Consider the following 12,206-nt stretch of genomic DNA (forward strand, 5'->3'; position numbering starts at 1 on the left):
TATTATTTGATCGGTTCGATCAATTTAGAACTAATCGATACGATGAATTTTGAGTAGTAATGTTTACACAAAATGTTGATGTGCATGTGACAGATTACAAAAATTCCATCATTTGTTTTCCCAAAATACCCTTGTACTACACCATACTACATGGGTATACTACCTATACTAGGTGTGATCTTCAGTAGAATAGAGCTAATCTAAACCGTTGGATCAGTAGTGTAATGCACTAGTATAGGGTAGTATGGAGCACCGTAAAGCTGCTCTTTTTTTCTTGTTATTTATAAATTAACGGTAGCACAAGTTTGGTAGTATATTCATGTGAAAAGCATATCTAAAGAAGATGACTATATATGTAGTATAAGTAATAGTAGCATGCAGCTAGCGTATTATTGTTTGATTCTGAATTTTGTTCAATTAAAGTTGAGTTAGAGTACATCTGATCAGTCTTCTCTCTAGTGAAGAGAAGACTAGCTAGTTGCGTCCTGCAGCTATAAAAGGACTATGAGCCAAGAGAGATGCAAACAGATGGAAAGAATTGGAGAGATGTTGATCATGTGAAGAAGTTTGGTGGCTGATCTCAGCCAAGTTCTGTCTTCTCTCACCCTTCCAACTTGTTAGATGAATGAGAAAGGAATGGTAGGCATTAGGATGGCAAAACACTGCCTACTGATATCCTGCTGTGAAAGGAACAAGGATGTCCCATCTCTTATGGATTATTATCGTCCACGGAGCAATCGAACTAGAAAAAGATCACGTCCCATCTCTTATGGATGATTATCGTCCACGGAGCAATCGAACTAGAAAAAGATCACATCTTCAGTTCTTCAGAAGTTAGCAGCATGCATGAGCCCGAGAGTCAGTGACCGGTAGGGCCGACCCGAAGATTATTGGACTAAGGTAGTTATAAGCAATGGGATTCGTCATTCCTATGCAACCTATATGTTCTTGAAAGTGCCCATTTTAAATTTATGATATATTTGTTGACTTTTTTTTCATACCATTCCAGAACAAAAATGCATCATCTAACTCTAGAGTATAAATATTTTAGAAACCAATTGTTTGGTATTATTGAGATCCACTGGCCAGTGTATACTGCAATAAATCCAGGAAAGTGGTACAGTTGCAAAATAGTTTCCTTTAAATGGATTTCCATCTGGCTACCATGTGAGTGTAGGGGCATTTACAATTGCAATAAGCTTTCACCATCAGAATTTTTTTTTTACATGAAGAGTTATATGAAATTAATATCTCCTTAATAGAAATGGCATGTGGATAACTTAGCACCAGACCTCTTTGTTTGGTCTTATATATATGAGCCAGCTTATAATCTAAAAAGCCAAAGCCCAAGTGACCAGACAGCTTTTTTCTTAGGATATTTTGAAGCCATAACCTATTCTTACGCTGTTAAGCCGATATCTAGGTTTGAGTAGCTTTTTGGCTTATGCATATTAGAGTTAGCACTTTGCCCAACTGGGGCCCTAAAAGTTATCGACTTATAAACCGTAACAGCCACAAAAATCAACTTAAATGCCTAAGCCAATAGATGCGCTCATAGCGTCGTGGTAGGGGTGGCTGGGATGCACCCCTATCAGCCTAGGTTTGAGTCTCCTCGGGCACGCTCACCAGAAATATTTGTTGCTTCCTTGTTAAAACCACTGACACCAAGTTCTTCCTTGGCGTCCAACTTAAAAGCCTAAGTCAAAACAAAGGGATACTTAGTTATAAGAGATATGGATGCAGCCATCCAGCTGCTATAGACAACAAATAAAATGCACACATGTAACGTCAGATAAAGTAGGCTGCCTATTTGATTAGGTTTGCTTTTAATTATTCTTCTTTAAATTATTTTAATTATTTCCTCTGAACTCAAGAAGCATATATATATATATAGAATACCCATATAGCACCAGTTAATTATATATATATATATATAGGGAGATACTATACTACAACAGGGGTGTAGTATAGCTAAAACACACCCACACTCCTGTCCTCCAGCCAGTCCGCACCCCCCCCCCCCCCCCCCCCCCCCCCCGCAAGCCCCAAGCCCCTTCTCGCATCCATATTTTGAATAATATTTTTACTGGACGTTACCTACACAACATATATAGATGTCTAACCACTTCTCCATTCAGTTACAATCAATCCCGATCCTGTTTTTTTGGATCTGAGAGACAGAGGTGGTCGCTTTGGCGGCTCGGTGGAGCAGTTGAGCGTCGGCAACGGCAGCAGCCTCGACTAGGAGCGGCGGCGGCGACGGAGAGGATGGAGCGACGTCCTCCATATCACTCTCCCGGCGCCGACGCCCGCCTCACCGGATGTGGCCACTTGCTTCTTTTCAACACGAAGAGAGACGGGAGAAGGAGAATAAAGGGATGCCAGTGATGCGGCAACGTCTCCTCTGTGCACCTGGCATCAACCCCATCGATCTGGTCATCTCCTTTCTCCTGTTCCGCTTTGTTTTCTTTCTGTCTTTGCTCTGACACACCCTTTGATTTTGTAGGATTTTCAATGTAGTCAGGCCCGCTGCTAGAGGCTGTTGTTTTCATGATGCATTTAGACGGCCAGTGGTGCTCCCCTTCAACCAAGTGATCGTCAGCGAGAGGAGCCGGCCGCGGTGGCCGGGGCGACGACTGGTGCTGCACCACTCCCCCAAGCTGAGGCCAACAAGAAGAGCAAGCAGCATATCCCGGCTCCAATTGGAGAGATTCAAAATGTAAATTACAGTGCATCAATTATTTGTTGGGATGAAGACATCTGTTTTGTCTTTCGTTTTCATTGATTCATAGGTATCCTTGTCAGAGCAGAACAACACCTACAACATGCACATACTATGGTGTTTTTCTGCATCTGCTATTTTTACCAACGAGATCATCGACTCCCCACCCTCCAGGTACAAATTTGATCCTTGGATATAATTGACTAGTGAATGCTAGAATCTAGATCATTCTGAATTTATGATTGTTCTTTTCACTAAGAACATTAGGTCCATTTTTATTCTTTTTTTTTGAACATTATCCATTTTTATTCTTGAAATCGTTTTTCATCTGAAAAGATGGCAGGTTTTATGTAGTTTATAACTTGTATGTATTAATCTGAGATATCTGGATATTTTAGCCTGAAGCATCCCAATTACCTATTCTACATTTTTCGGCCAACTGCATTCTTAATTTTTCTTTTTTGCACAATGTCATCGATTGCAAATTGGGTCTAGGCGAGCCCAGGAACCACAGTTAAGGAAACAAAATGTGACCTCCATGCTTGTCTGAATAAAAAAAGAACTGTTGGCTAAAAGTAGGCATAAAGGAACCTAAACTGGTAGCTCAATTTTTTATGAAGCACTTTATTTCTTCTTCGGCGAACCATATCTCATTTAGAGTCATTTATGAGTGTAAATTAAAGACTTCTCTTATGATGTAATCGTTTTTGTCTATATCCAGGTGGCTGTGGGATGCTCTCTAGATATTCGTGGGTGATGGATATATGTCGATGGGAGACCTAAGGAATCTATAGTGCTTTGTCGGCTCAACATCGATATGTGGCACTAGCGTCGTCTTGCTTGTTGGATTCGTGCATGTAATAGTAATTTAGTTACTAAGAGACATATGTTGAGAACTATCGGTGCAATAGTAACATGGTTACTAAGAGAATTTTTTGGCAGTATCAATATGTTATGTTGAGATTGGTGTAATATAAATTTATTTACTAAGAGAAATCTTGTGACGATGTCAATACGCTATTTTTAAGTAATTTATTTACTGCGAGAAAGTATGATAACCAATTAAGTGTAGTATTATCTTAAGTAATTTATTTACTAAGAGAATGAATGAGAACAACCCAACAGTAATTCATTTACTGAGAGAAGTAACCAATTGAGAAGGGCTGAAAACAACCTAGGAGTAATCCAATTACTGAGATAAGGAATGAATTGGATTCCGAATAATTTATTTACTAATAAAATATATTAACAGGGAGTAATTTAGTTACTACGTGTGCAAGAGAAATGTGCGGGTTACAGTTGGAATGGACATGCCAAAAGGTGCGGGATGACAATGTAAAGATCAATTATTAGTTAGAAATTCATTTACTAATAAGAAGATATTAACTGCGAGTAATTTATTTACTGAAAGACAAAAATGGTGAGAGAGAGAAAAAGGTGTGGGAGACGGTGGGAGAGCCCCCTGGTGGGGGTGGGGGTGGGGGTGGGTGCTGTGAGGGGAGTAGTTTAGTTATTGCGCACCCTATACGCAGTTTAGCGCATCCCTATATATATATATATATATATATATATATATATATATATATATATATATATATGTATATGTATATGTATATATATACTGTGTTTATGTGGTTTCAGAGAGCATATTTAGACTCCCACAAAATTTAGTCAATTTCGTTCATATGTTGTATTATATTCATCTTGTTTATGCATGACCAAACAACAGTCCACTCGTGTGTGGGGGGGGGGGGGGGAGTATGTAACAAAAATGCAATTGGGCATATGAGACATCAGGATTGTAAGTTTCGCGAACCCTCAAGTTATAGGCATCCATGTAGCTAAGATGTCCTAAATCATACCTTGAGCTTGGTCAATGACAGCTCCACACATAGGATACTCAACAAATGTATTTGAGAACTGATGTGACTGATTTGGAGAGGTGGTAAAGTGTAGTGCATTGCTTGGTTACATATGCATATGTGATTTTCTACTGCTCGTATATCATTGTACCATGAAAGGTCAGGGGATTCTCCTCATGCATAAAACTGTGTCCACATTAGTAGAATTTAAATTGAGTCGGAGTACATGGATTGGTACAGAAGCCTCAATGGCTGTTGCTGAGCATGGTTAAGATCCTTACCATCTCTGTAGTGAATGCTACATAATTGCATACTGTGGTTGTATAAAAGAACTACGAGCCAAGAGAAACAACAATGCAAGTAAAAAGAAGAGGAGAAATGTAGTAATATGCAGGATTTTCATGTATGCCTTCTCTCTTCTGAAAATCCAGCTTGTTACATAGACGAATGAGATAGAAATGTTAGGCATCAGGATGGCTGAACGTTGGCAGAACTACATGGCATGTGAAAGGAACAAGTCTTTCTCTTCTAGCATCGACAACCTTAGTCCAATAAACAAACAAATCATTAGAATCTCAACTACATCCAGTTGTAGTGGTATGTTGACACCTTCATTTCCCACAACAGCAAGAGTGCAGATGACAACTGAGAAAGAATTGTTTGTGAGTCACATGTCTAAAACAGTATCAACTGGCAATGTTTGGCACATTTAAGCTCAGTATCAAGCTTAATTAGAGGCTAGTCTTATACTCTTGGCAAGCAGATTGTAGAATGGTTTACTGAACCAAGTGCATACATCTTCATTTACACCCAAACCTGCCAGATTAGCTTAGACTTTTTGATCTGCAGATGTGGTTTAAATACAAAAATAGGCTTATGTTCCCCATCTCATTCATGTATGCATTGAAAAATGTAATACACATTAATGAAAGAAAAACAAAGATTGGAGGTGTTGGATGACACCCATATTTCCCGTTACAATTATCCTCTCTGTTGCAACCCAAATCTCCATAATTAATCAACTATCAATTCGTTTTAACAGTACAACAATTTCCTTGCATGTGCTTCTCGTACAGTCTCATACGCTGAAGCCCCTTTCCTAGATTGTCCTTGCAGTTGAAAGTAAACATATTGCTATTGGCTGCATTAATAACCAGATGACTTTGCCACTTAGCTTTATGAAATGAAATTATTTTAATACAATTCAATTCTCTCAATTCCCGGCGATCATGCCAAAAACGTGAGTGCCCTTTGGATTTCTTTTTTGATCGATGATAACCGTTGTATATCGGCATAGCGTATTATTATACCGTTTCACATTTGAACTCTTTACATGTACATATAATTACTTCTCTAATTACTTTGGGTCTTTCTAGAGGCATTTGGGGCACTGCATCTTTCATTACAGCAACAATAACATCATCAATATGAGCATATTGTTGATTACTAGCAGCACCTACACATCAATTTTTGGACTCCAATGTTATCTGCTACTACATTTAAAAGGGTTTGAGGTTGAATCATATTATTTTGATGTCAATTTGTTATTTCAATGTCTTTGATTATTTTTTAAAAAAATTGCGATCCTGATTAATTATTTACAGTGGTTAAGGTCCTAGCATTCCCTCAATATTAAAGATGGGCAACATCCAGCAGCTATAAATTGAGCCATATGCATATGCATCAATATGTATCTAGGAGCAGCCAAGTGGGTTATCAAAAGAGAAGCTTGTGTGCTATTTGATTATCTTGAGTTCTTTCTTCTAAATGTCTACATCAATAGATGAACAAAAGGCTAGAAATTTCATAGAGGATTATTATGGGTATGGTAGCCATCGAGATAAGAAAATACTGATAGCATCGTAACTTTTTATCTTGGGAAGACTGGCCTCCAAGGATTATCATCGACCCATGTAAGAGTGCCTTTTTTCAAGGTAGTTTTTAGCTTACAAAAGTAGGAGGCAAAGAACAAGGACAAGCCCAAAAATAAACATGCGACGTGAACATCAATAGCGAGTTGGAGTGGTCAGTTGAATGCAGAACAGATGGGTGAGTTAAGCCTATCTTGAATGTGCTAGGGCACATTGCTTTCATCAATATTTGATGTAAAAAGTTCAATTCAGAGAAAATTTATTATCTTTGTTTTCAGCCATTACTAAAGCGTAGTCTTAGCTAGCAGGGCGATGAAGTAAACGATTTACCTGTGTACCTTCGCTTGCAACTCAAAGATGGTGACATTTGGGAATAATAGAAGAAAAATGCATCCAACTATCCAAAGGTGAAAGTAATGATGAGGACAGTTACATGTAATCCTCTCTCGCCTTTGATTTCTACTATCGCTGGAGGTTGATCGACGAACATGTATATACTAGGCATGTATTTTGCATGCACATAGTTATTCCTTAACAGCGATGCTAGCCAAGCTTTTGTTTGAACCGATCATGCATATATATATTTTTCTGAAAGAATCAATGACTCCATGTAACTAACTAAGATGCCCCCAAGCTACCATGGCTTTGACAGTGGCAGATCCGTACATAGAGGAAATTCAATGAATGAAGTTTTACAGTGAAGTGCAGATGGTAGATTGCAGAGTAAAATTAATTGCTCTTGTAAAATGGCTTATAAGAATGTCTATATATGTCTTTCGCACTTGCCTGCGAGGGTGCGAAAGAAAGAACAGAAAAAGAAGTGTTTGTATGGAATTAAGTGGAAACCATGGATGGAGTTTTCATGTCTAGTTACATGAGTGCCATTTTCTAGAGTGTGTAGGTACGGGAATGGGAAGCAGAGAGGAATCAATTCCAAGACAAGAAAGAGAAACACCCTGAAAAGAAGAGAAACAACAACAGAACTAATGCTATGAGGGAATTAAGCAGAGGCATGCATGGAGGAAGTTTCTGAATACTATATATATAGTTGCATGAGATGATGACTGACATTTCTAGAGAGTGTGTAGGTATGGGAATAGGAAGCAGAGAGAAATTTATCTTTAGACTAGTATATATGTCGCTGCAGTATATCGATCGATGAGCGATGGTTGCATATAATGCTGTTGCCAAAGAGGAAATACTCGCGTTGTCAAGCCACACATACTGCTTGGGTGACCTACTAGTGCAGGACAACAACACTGTGTGTATGTGTTCTACATCTTTAAGATTGTCGAACCACTAATATTATGTATTCAAACAAAATATATGGCTGCAAAATTGGACTGACTAATGAAGGCCAGTAGCCCAAATGTGCCGCCAAATTAACTAGCTTCAACCATTTGATCTCCTGATGTGACTTAAAAAACCAAAAATAGACATATTTTCCCATCTCATTCATGTTTTTAGGTGCTATCCATAATTTTGATGTCTTGTGTGTACAGTGTTAACTGAAAAATGGAATACACATTAATAAAAGAAAATAGAGATTGGAGGTGTTTGATATCATACCCATAAAACATACTCCCCGGCCGTCCCATGTAACCTCTCTATTATATTGCAACCCAAATCTCCATAATATCTCCATGATTCATTGGTAATCAATCAACAGTCGATTTGTTTTAATAGTGCAGCGATTTCATTGCATTTACTTCTCAAAAGTCTCATAAGCTGAAGTCTCTTTTCTAAATAGTCCTTGCAGTTGAAAGTGAATAATGAATTGCTGTTGGCTGCATTAATAACCAAGATGGCTGCCTTGCCACCTAGCTTAATGAGCTTCAACAACAATGAATCACAAGAAAGCAAAATAAGGGATGTCCTGATTAATTTATTTTTTTTACTTTTGTGCCATTTTGATTAATTCTTTACAGGATTGAGATCCTAGCATTCCCTCTATATTAAAGTCAGGCAGCATCCAGCAGCTATAAAATGAGCCATATAGTTCCCTCAATATGTATCTGTCTATATATATCTAAGAGCTGCCAAGTGGGTTATAAGAAGAGAATAGGTGTTGTCAATTTGTAATGTGGAGTAGCTTTATGTGCTATTATGTGGGGTTCTTTCTTCTAAATTTCTACCACTTTAATTAGAGGAACAGAATTAAAGGGTAGAAATTTCTTACATAAAGAAAAAGGCTAGAAATTAGAGAGTATTTGGACATGGTAGGCATCGACACAAAAAAAATACCACTGACATCACAATTAGCAATCTTGGGGATATAACCCTCCTAGGATTATTTATTGTCTATCCAAGAATGTCTTTTTTTCTATGTAGTATTTCACTTAAAAAGGTGGGAGACGATGAACCACGTAGAGCCCACAAATGACTTGTCATCGCAAGAACATTGGTAGTAGGTTGAAGTTGTCAGCAGGATGTCGAATGAGTTAACCCTATCTAGATGTAATTTCTTGGCACTAGAACGGGATTGGTTATCTCTAACGGGCTTAAAGCATCATCTCTTTCAGGCATAGCCCCCGTCACTAAGCCTCTAACGGGCTTAAAGCATCATCTCTTTCAGGCATAGCCCCCGTCACTAAGCAAAGATCAGTGATATGAGAAAATATCTCAATCGGGCATTCGGCCATCACGGATGACACACATCTCAATTGGGCCAACACAAAAGCCCGTCACGAATGACTATCATCTCTAACGGGTCTAAACTATAGCCCATCACGGATGACTCTCATCTCTAATGGGCCTAAAATATAGCCCGTCACAGATGACTCTCATCTCTAACAGGACTAAATTATAGCCCGTCACAGATGAGTTCAGTCACCCATCCCAAAATTGCTCTAGGCTAAGCACGCTTAACCTCATAGTTATTTGGAGATTGGCTTCCAGAAAAGAAATTGTAACTTGTTGATATGAGTGTTCTATTAATCCTATTAAGCCATGGGCCAGGATATCACACCCTAGCATCTCCTATTATACATTTATTCACATACACAACCATCAATATATTTAACACAACCACATTCACATAATATCCATTTTGATCACATATTTCACCAGCAAAACCGAGTTAATTGGATCAAATATATATATTGAAAGTATTATCATCAGGAGGAGGCAAATCAGACTTCTAGGCAAAAATGAATTTCGAATTGAATTTTATGATACTAAATGAACTCATATGAAAAGGCTGTCAAAAACAAGGTTGTAGAACTCATTGAGATCTACCAATTTTATTTTTGTCATTTCTCCATCCGGGCTTGATTGAACTATATAAAATTTGAATTTTAAAATATAAGAAATTCAAATATTTTTTGGGTAGTAAATGATTTCAAATGGAAATATTGTCAACAACAAAGTTGTATAATTCATCAAGATCTATAACTTTTACTATGGTCTTTTTTTCTATATAACATTTTTTGAACAGTTTGAATTTGAATTTGAAAATATGACAGTTTCAAACAACATTTTCAAATACTAAATGATTTCAACCGAAAAGGTCATCAACAACAAAATTGTATAACTCATCAAGATCTATAACTTTTATTTTAGTCATTTTTCAATATATATTTTTTTTAAATAGTTTGAATTTAAATTTGAAAATATGACAACTTCAAACAACATTTTTAAATACTAAATGATTTCAACTGAAAAAGTCATCAACAACAAAGTTGTATAACTCATCAAGATCTATAACTTTTATTTTGGTCATTTCTTCATCTGACAAAGTGATCATAACATTGTTCAATAAATTCACATATCTCTCATCTGGTTTATAAACTATAACACAAATATGTAAATTTTATGAACAATATTACTAACACTTTATCAGATGAAGAAATGACAAACATAAAAGTTATAGATTTTGGTGAGTTATACAACTTTGTTGTTGATGACTTTTTTAGTTGAAATCATTTAGTATTTGAAAATGTTGTTTGAAGTTATCATATTTTCAAATTTAAATTCAAACTGTTCAAAAAAAAAGTTATATAAAAAAAATGACCAAAATAAGTTATAGATGTTGATGAGTTATACAACTTTATTGTTAATGACTTTTTTAGTTGAAATCATTTAGTATTTGAAAATGTTATTTTGAAGTTATCATATTTTCAAATTCAAATTCAAATTGTTCAAAAAAAAGGTTATATTGAAAAATGACCAAAATAAAAGTTGTAAATCTTGATAAGTTATACAACTTTGTTGTTGATAATTTTTCCATTTGAAATCATTTAGTATTTGAAAATGTTGTTTGAAGTTGTCATATTTTCAATTTCAAATTCAAACTGTTCAAAAAAAAGTTATGTAGAAAAATGACCAAAATAAAAGTTGTAAATATTGATAAGTTATACAACTTTGTTATTGACAATTTTTCCATTTGAAATCATTTACTACCCGAAAAATTATTTTGACTAATAAAATGAATTATTATACTGTAGTTAATTATTTTGCTACAGGTCAACTCACAAATATAAACATTTTATATGACAAATGGAAAAAAAATTACTAAGTCATCTCAATCGGGCATTACTATAGAACCCGTCACGGATGAGTCATCTGTGACGGGCCTAGTTGTTACCGATTGAGATAAGGTCGCACATACATATTAGATGGGTATAAAACTCAGGCCCGTCACGGATGACACCTATCAGTGACGGGCCATAGTTTAGACCCGATTGAGATAACATTGCATATCTCAATTGGGCCCCAAGTTTGCGCCCGTCACGGATGACCTTTAGCCCGATTGAGATAACTTTTATTTTGGTCATTTTTTTATATAATTTTTTTAAACAGTTTGAATTTGAATTTGAAAATATGACAAATTCAAACAACATTTTCAAATACTAAATGATTTCAACTAAAAAAGTCATCAACAACAAAGTTGTATAACTCACCAAGATTTATAACTTTTATGTTTGTCATTTCTTCATCCGACAAAGTGTTAGTAACATTGTTCACAAAATTTACATATCAATATTATAGTTTATAAAACCAGATGAGAGATATGTGAATTTTGTGACGGGCGCTAACTTGGGGCCCGATTGAGATATGTAATGTTATCTCAATCGGGTCTAAACTACGGCCCGTCACTGATAGTTGTCATCCGTGACGGGCCTGAGTTTTATGCCCATCTAACATGTTTGTGCGACCGTATCTCAATCGGGCGCTTTTTCGGTCCATCGCAGATGACTCATCCGAGACGGCTCGCTAATCCAGGCATGTTAGAAGCCGTCACAGATGGAAGGTTCTGTACTAGTGTGGGTACATTGCTTTGGTTGATGTTTGACGTGAAAGCTATCAAGACAAAGCAAATTGTAGGCAAAAAAAATTGATGGTTGATATGCACCTTTGCTTGCAACTGACAACCGGCGTTTATTATATCATAAATCAAATATGTTTGTATTTTTGGGTGTGACTGTGGTGGGGGGTAGAAACATTAGGGCTTATTCGGTTCACAGGATTTCCAAATCACAGGAATAGAAAAAACGTAGGAATAATGTAAGAATGCACGTGCAAAACAAAGGATTGGAACACAGGAATTTTTCCTCCACCGAGCTAAACAAAAGAGGATAGAGTAGATGTTTTCATTCCTATGGAATTAGTACATTTTGGAGGATTTTTAGAGGATTGGAATAGTGTTCCTATGGAAAATTTTCCTTTGAATCCTACAAACCGAATGCATGAATAGTGCTTATTCCAAAGGTATTGAGATTTTCTTTAGGAATCCTTCAAAACGAATAAGGC

At 36.6% G+C, this 12,206-nt stretch overlaps 1 long non-coding RNA gene across 1 annotated transcript; it reads left to right on the forward strand.

The window, feature by feature from the left end:
* The first annotated feature begins 2,062 nt into the window (after nucleotides 1–2,062).
* LOC127774829 (uncharacterized) lies at nucleotides 2,063–3,683 on the forward strand. The gene is made up of 3 exons (XR_008017820.1): nucleotides 2,063–2,435; nucleotides 2,507–2,896; nucleotides 3,444–3,683. It is a non-coding gene; the product is annotated as an uncharacterized LOC127774829 (long non-coding RNA).
* The last annotated feature ends 8,523 nt before the right edge of the window (nucleotides 3,684–12,206 follow it).

This window comes from Oryza glaberrima, chromosome 5, assembly GCF_000147395.1.
Source record: "Oryza glaberrima chromosome 5, OglaRS2, whole genome shotgun sequence".
Taxonomy (NCBI): Eukaryota; Viridiplantae; Streptophyta; class Magnoliopsida; order Poales; family Poaceae; genus Oryza; species Oryza glaberrima.